The sequence below is a fragment of the Elephantulus edwardii genome, unplaced genomic scaffold, assembly GCF_000299155.1.
Source record: "Elephantulus edwardii isolate Elephantulus edwardi_28Jun2011 unplaced genomic scaffold, EleEdw1.0 scaffold00035, whole genome shotgun sequence".
NCBI lineage: Eukaryota > Metazoa > Chordata > Mammalia > Macroscelidea > Macroscelididae > Elephantulus > Elephantulus edwardii.
Genome location: NW_006399785.1, coordinates 1,234,377 through 1,241,315, shown reverse-complemented (window position 1 = coordinate 1,241,315; position 6,939 = coordinate 1,234,377).

The window sequence follows — 6,939 nt, the reverse complement described above, 5'->3', positions numbered from 1 at the left end:
TCTGGAAGATAGGAGGAAAGATAGGAAATAAGTTTTTTTTTCCTAGGAAACTTCACAAGAAATCAACATAGCTAATACTCTGATTTGGACTCCTAGCCTCCATTTATGCTATTTAAAGCCACCCACTTGGTGGTATTTTGTTACTGCAGCCCTAGGAAGCTAAAATAATCCAAAAACTACTTTCTTTGCTTGAATCACTCCCTTTAAAGGAAGCTTTTTAATTTTTTTAAGTTTACAAGTTTATTTACAAAATGTGACTACATGCTTTTTCAGACCAGATTCTTGTAATTTCCCTCACTGTTCCACCCATCAAATTGTACAACCCCATGAATAATTTCTCCTGCACACCCACCCACCCACCACATCCTCATCCCTCTGCTTTTAAAATATATTCAGGCCTTTTGTTCATAGAGTAGCCATGAGTCATGCCTGACTTGAAGGCAATCAGCAACAGAGTGATAAACTCTTCAGAAATATCTTTAAACCCTTTCTTAGTTTTACTCATTCTCTACTAAGACAATGTGTTAAGTGTCTGTCCTGATTTAGTAAAATATTGTTTCAAACAATCTCTTTTCGTATTGATAAGGGATATGCATTGAGGCAGGGTATTTTTGTTATTCTTAATATCCCTTTTACTATGTGTCTGATACGTAGAAGACACAACTCTGTGAAAAATGGTCTGGTATGTTCTATGAGATCTTGAACTTCAAGCATCTATTTCCACAACTCTTTATATTGTTCCTGTACTTGTACTGGATGAAATGGTGATGGAGAACAATATTCATCACACACACTCTAGACGTAGGGCAAGGTTTAGATCTGTTGTTCTTAGAGTCATTATGAGTCACACTTGACTCAACAGTGCCTAACAACAACAACAACAGCTATAGTATAGAGATCTGCACCCCTAGTTCATACAGATCTATGCTTTCAACACAATTGCTGTGCCTCTGTGGTTACTCAAATCCACCAGTGGCTCTAAGGGAGAAAGATGGGCAGTTTCCTCCCTTGTGATTTGCAGCCTCCAAAATCCAATGGAGGGTGAGCTACGAGTTGATTCTGTCTAATGGACAATGATTTCTACACATGATGATGCGTGCAGTGCAGATTCTACATATAAGAAATACAATGGAAAACTCAGAAGGTGGAAGAGGAACAAAAACTTTGCTTCAAAGGTGACCATGGACAATTAAAGTCTAGAGAGGGGGTATCTGTAACAGCTGAACTCTGTATATATGATGCAATCTTTTCTCCTGATAAAATGAAATCAGCTATTGTCTATAGAACATGTGTATGAATGAATAACTAAAATATCAAAGACTTAATCCTTGCTCTTTCAATCTATGATCGGTTTAAGCATCTAGTTTATAATATGAAATTCCTTCTAGGATGCCAACAAAATTACAAAATCTTCAGTGCCTTTCCTCTCCATGGAACACGCTTCTTCACATTTTTGTATGACACATTCAGTTTTCTTCTCCAATCAAGCTCTTTTGATGTTTTCTCAGTCTTTTTTTTTTTAACCTAGCCACAACATGATTTGGTGTAATCCATTGGATATTGTGCTGCTAACTAAAAAATGGCACATCTAGAGAGGTTGAAATCTACCAGTAATTCCTTTAGAAAAAAGATGGACAGTCTCCGTCTGTGCAATATACAACTTCAGCTCAGACCACTCACTGTAGGTTCAGTTATGATTTGGCTTCCAACTCACTGCAATGAGTTTTTGTTGTTTATTGTCTTAGTGGTTTTGTGGGTTGTTATTTTTTTTTAAAAATTGATATAACCATTCATCACATTTTCATGTTATCTTATTGTTTATCTACTCGGTTTTCTTGATAATGTATGAGGTAGAGAAAACATCTAGTCTATATTTGTATTTCCAAGATTCTATTATAAAACCATTGTTTATATACATGCTTAATATATTTTTATTTTTTGAGCTGAAATATTAGAAGGGCTACTACCTATAGTCAGTATTGTGTTTTCTGTAATATCAGACACTCAACAAGTCTCTCTCTCTCTTTCTCTCTCTGTCTCCCTCTGTGTGTGTGTGTGTGTGTGTGTGTGTGTGTGCTATACTGAACTATTAAATAATCTCTACTCCTCACTTATAACTAACATTTGAAGATTATAAAATCAATAATAACATCAGAGAGATTTCAAAGTTAAGACAGACACATTTCAAGGTAAGGTGATAAAGATAACCTGGTGGTATAAGGAATTGTGCAGCAAAGGACCACAACGGCATGGCCCCATTAAAAAGAAGAGTGTGGAGGCAGGTTTGGTGACACGATTTGCTCACCACTCCTGAGCTACTTTAACTCACCCTAAGTGATGTCATGAGCAACGACTCCGATGGTACTAATGATTGCTTTTCCCAGCAATCGATAGATGCATTCAAGAGTTTAGTGCAAAAGCCATTTTTTTCACCAGGACGACTGCCAGACAATTTACTTATCTTGGCTTCTCTCTCTTGCATATTGGTAGGTGACATCTTTAGTGCATAAGGAGTAGTGGTGGATACTGACAGGAAGTTAGAGAGAGTCTGCTGACACACAGAAAGATTTAGCATTGCTTGGAAAACCAAAACAAGGAGAGTCAGTTATGAAGCTGTTCCTACACAATAGCAATTAGATTTTGTTCTATAATTGAAGGTATTGTAACTCCTTGACAAAATGAAAGTCAAGGAGGAAAAGGGAACACTTTCAATAGGTGGACTGAACCAGTGATTACAACAATGGGCTCAATCACAGCCGTAATCGTGAGACTGGGGACAGACCAGCAGTGTTTTGTAATGTTGTAGTTAAGGTTTGCTATGAGTTGGTTGAATAGATGACATCTAACAAGAGTATTATATTTAAGACCTTGTAGACATTGCTTGTTAAAGAATTATTCATCTTTGCAGAACATCAGTTATACTCTGTGCCATGAAATTTTGAATCTATCTATAATTTTTACATTCAAACACAGGCTTATATTACTGAGTAAAACAAAACAAAACAGAAAGTGAATTTTAAGATAAGATTTAAAACCACTTTCTTTTTCATTCGTGCCTGGATTCACAAAATGTAAGTAGTTAGGAATTTCCTTTTGGAACTCTAAAAATAAGAGTACGTTTCTTCAAATTGAGAGAAACAGCTTTGCCTACAAACTATTTGGAGTCTGTTGTTGTTGTTACGGATCATCAAATCAGAACCAACTCATAGCTTATCCTCAAATGGGTTTTCAGAGGAAGTAAATCACATGGAAGGTCATTGTCCACCTTTCTTCTGTGGAGACACTGATAGCTTCTTGCCTTTAAGTTGGCAGTGCAGATCCTTACAACTAGGACATAATAGCTTTCTTGGAGTCTTGATTTTTTCATTAAAAAGTGAAAATTTAGATTAGTTCTGGTGTCCTAGTGGCAAGAAGCTGCACTGCAATCCCATAGGTACACGGTTCAAATCCACCGGATGCTCTGCTGAAGAAGGAGGGACAATCTCCTCCTGTACCAGTCAGATCTGATTTGATGGTACACACATATAAAATAATAACAATAATTTTTAAAAAGAGAAAATTTTAAAAAATAATTATGTTTTGACTCTGGAAAGAATGAGAATTCCAGAATATTTAATGGTGCTTATGTGAAATCTATACTTGGACCAAGAGGCAGTCATCAGAACATAGCAAGGAGACACTACATGCTTCAAAATCAAGAAGGGGGTCCTTCAGGGATGTATTTTGTCTCCATACTTTTTTAATCTGTATACAGAGCAGATCATCCGAGACTCTGGGCTGTATGAGGAAGAATGTGGCATCAGGATTGGTGGAAGAATCATCAACAACCTGCATTATGCAGATGACACAATGCTGCTTGCTGAAACTGAGGACGACCTGAAGCGCTTGCTGCAGAAGGACTGAAGCGCTTGCTTGTGCACAAGGTCAAGGACTGCAGCCTCCTATATGGACTGAAGCTAAACATCAAGAAAACAAAGATTCTCACCACTGGCCAACTGGAAGCATCAGTGTGGATGGTGAAGAGATTGAGATAGTTAACAGTTTTAGTTTACTTGGCTCCACAGTCAGCACTCTTGGTAACAGCAGCCAGGAAATCAAGAGACGAATTGTATTGGAAAAGTCAGCTGTGGGGGACCTCTCAAGAGTACTGAAGAGCAACGATGTCAGGCTGGACACTAAGGTGCGCCTGATGCAGGCTATAGTCTTTGCAATTACGTGCTATGCATTGGAGAGTTGGACAGTGAATAGGGATGATAGAAAGAGAATGGATGCCTTTGAGCTGTTGTGCTGGAGAAGCATGTTGAATATACAATGGACTGATAGGGGAATAAACAGGTTTGTCCTGGAGAGGGTGAATCTGGAATGTTCCTTGGAGTCAAAGATTCTGAAGCTTCATCTGACATACTTTGGGCATGTTGCAAGGAGGGACTGTTCCTTGGAGAGGGACATGATATTTGGGAAAGTGGAGGGACGGCGCAGGAGAGGAAGACCCTAGATGAGATGGATCAATTCTGTGATTGGAGGGGTGGGAATGACTGTATTTGAGACAGCAAGGTTGGCACAGGATAGAGTGGAGCTTAGGGCTCATACATAGGGTAGCTACGAGTTGCAAGAGACTCGATGGCACATAACAACAACAAACAAGAAAACTCTTGTTTACCTATCTTACCGAATTGTTTGAAAAGACATGTGAGATGGTTGTTATTGTTATGTGTCTTTGAATCACCTGTTACTCATAACAGCTCTATGCACAATAGCTCTGAACCCTGTCCTATCCTTAGCCAATCTCACCATCTCAGACACACCTGCCCCTCATTACCTTAGTTACTGTATTAATCCATCTCATCTAGGGTCTTCCTCTCCTGCCCTGTCCCTCCACTCTTCCAGGTATGATGCCCTTTTCCACAGACTGTTGTCTCCTGGTAACAAGCTCAAGTATGTGAGATGGAATTTTAAAACTCTTATTGCCAATGAGCAACTTGGTTTCACACTCTCTAGGACAGAACTGTTACTTTTCTTTGGAGTCCATGGTATGTTCAATATAATTCTCCAGCACCAAATCTCAAAGGTATTGATTCTTCATTGATCATCCTTAGTCATCATATAACTCTCTTATGCATAGCAAGTTATTGCAAAGACCTTGGCCTGAATCAGGTGCTTAGTCTTTAGACTGACATAGATGTTCTTCCACACTTTGGAGAGGTTCCGGATAGCAGATTTTCCTAATGTAATTTGTCTTTTGATTATCTGACTACTTATATCAAGAGTGTTGACTGTGGTCATGAGCAAGCTGACGTTTTTAATAATATCAATCTTTTCTCCATATAGCTTGGTGTTGTCCACTGTCTCATTGGTGAGAATCTTTATGTTGAGCTTCAGTTCATATTGGAAACTGCAGTCCTTGACCTTCTGCTGCAAAAACTTCGGCTGTTCTTCAGTTTAGGCAAGCAATGCTGTGTCATCTACATTGCATAATTTATTGATGCGCTTCCTCTAATCCTTTTGCCACATTCCTCCTCATAAAGTTCAGCCTCCTGAATTATCTGTTGCACATACAGGTTGAAAATATATACAGACAGTACGCATTCCTGACACACTCCTTTCCTGATTTGAACTATGCAATATTTCTCTGATAATATGACCACTTCCTGATCCAAGTATAGGTTTCTCATGAGCACAATGAGGTGTTCTGTAATTTCCATTGTTTTCAAAGTTAGACACAATTTGTTGTAATCAAAATAGTCAAATGCCTTAGCATAGTCAATGAAACACAGAGATACATTCATCTGGTACTCTCTGCTTTCAGCCAAGATTCATCTGACATTGACTATGATGTCCCTAGTTCATTTCTGAAACTGAAGAACAAATTCAAGCTTCAAGTTGCAATACTTAAGTATGCTGTGGTCAGAGTATTAAATGATACAGGAATCATCAAAAGAAGATGGAAGGAGTCACAGTGATACAGAGAAACTGTCCCAAAAGGAATTGGCTGACACAAAAGAATTCCAAGAAACAATGTATGAACAAGAGACAGTGGTACGGAAAGAGGAAGTTCAAGCTGTTGTGAAGGAACAGTCAAAAAAAACAAAAAACACAAGGCCCCAGGAATTGATGAAACACCAACTGATATTGTTTAGCAAACAGATGCAGTCCTGGATATACTTGCCAGACTGTGCAAAGAAATCTGAAGGGCAACTACCTGGAGAGAGATCCATATTTATCTCCATTAAAAAAAAATGTGATCCAACAGTGTGGAAACATGTGAGGTCGATAAAGCAAGTAATTGAAAATACAGATCCTGAAACCTGACAATCAAAGTTTGAATTCCAAATTTTATTTTTCCTGGCTGTATAAATTTTGAGAATATTCATTTCTTTTGGCCCAGATTTCCTCAGCATAAATTTGGGGGTATTTGTAAATAAAAATATAAGCTGTTAAATAAATACTTGAGCTAATGCAAACACATGTTCTTAGAACAATTTCTGTCATGCAAGGAATACAACATCACTATCTGGTATTCTTATACTCTTGCTATTATTCATGCTAATACCCAACACATTAAGGGTTTTTTATATGTAGCCTTCAATATGGATTGAAACTTAACATCAAGAAAACAAAGATTCTCACCACTGGGCTTATTGGCAGCATCCTGATAGATGGTGAAGAGATTGAGATTGTTGACAGCTTTAATTTGCTTAGCTCCACAATCAACAGTCTTGTTACCAGCATCAGGAAATAAAAAGATTAATTGAATTGGGAAAACCTATTGTCAAGGACCTCTCAAGAGTATGGAAGAGCAAGAATGTCAGTCTGGAGACTAAGATGCGTCTGATCCATGCCCTGGTCTTCACAATTACTTGCTATGCATCAGAGAGCTGGACAATGACTAGGGATGATAGAAGGAGAATTGATGCCTTTGAGCTGTGGTGCTGGAGAAGA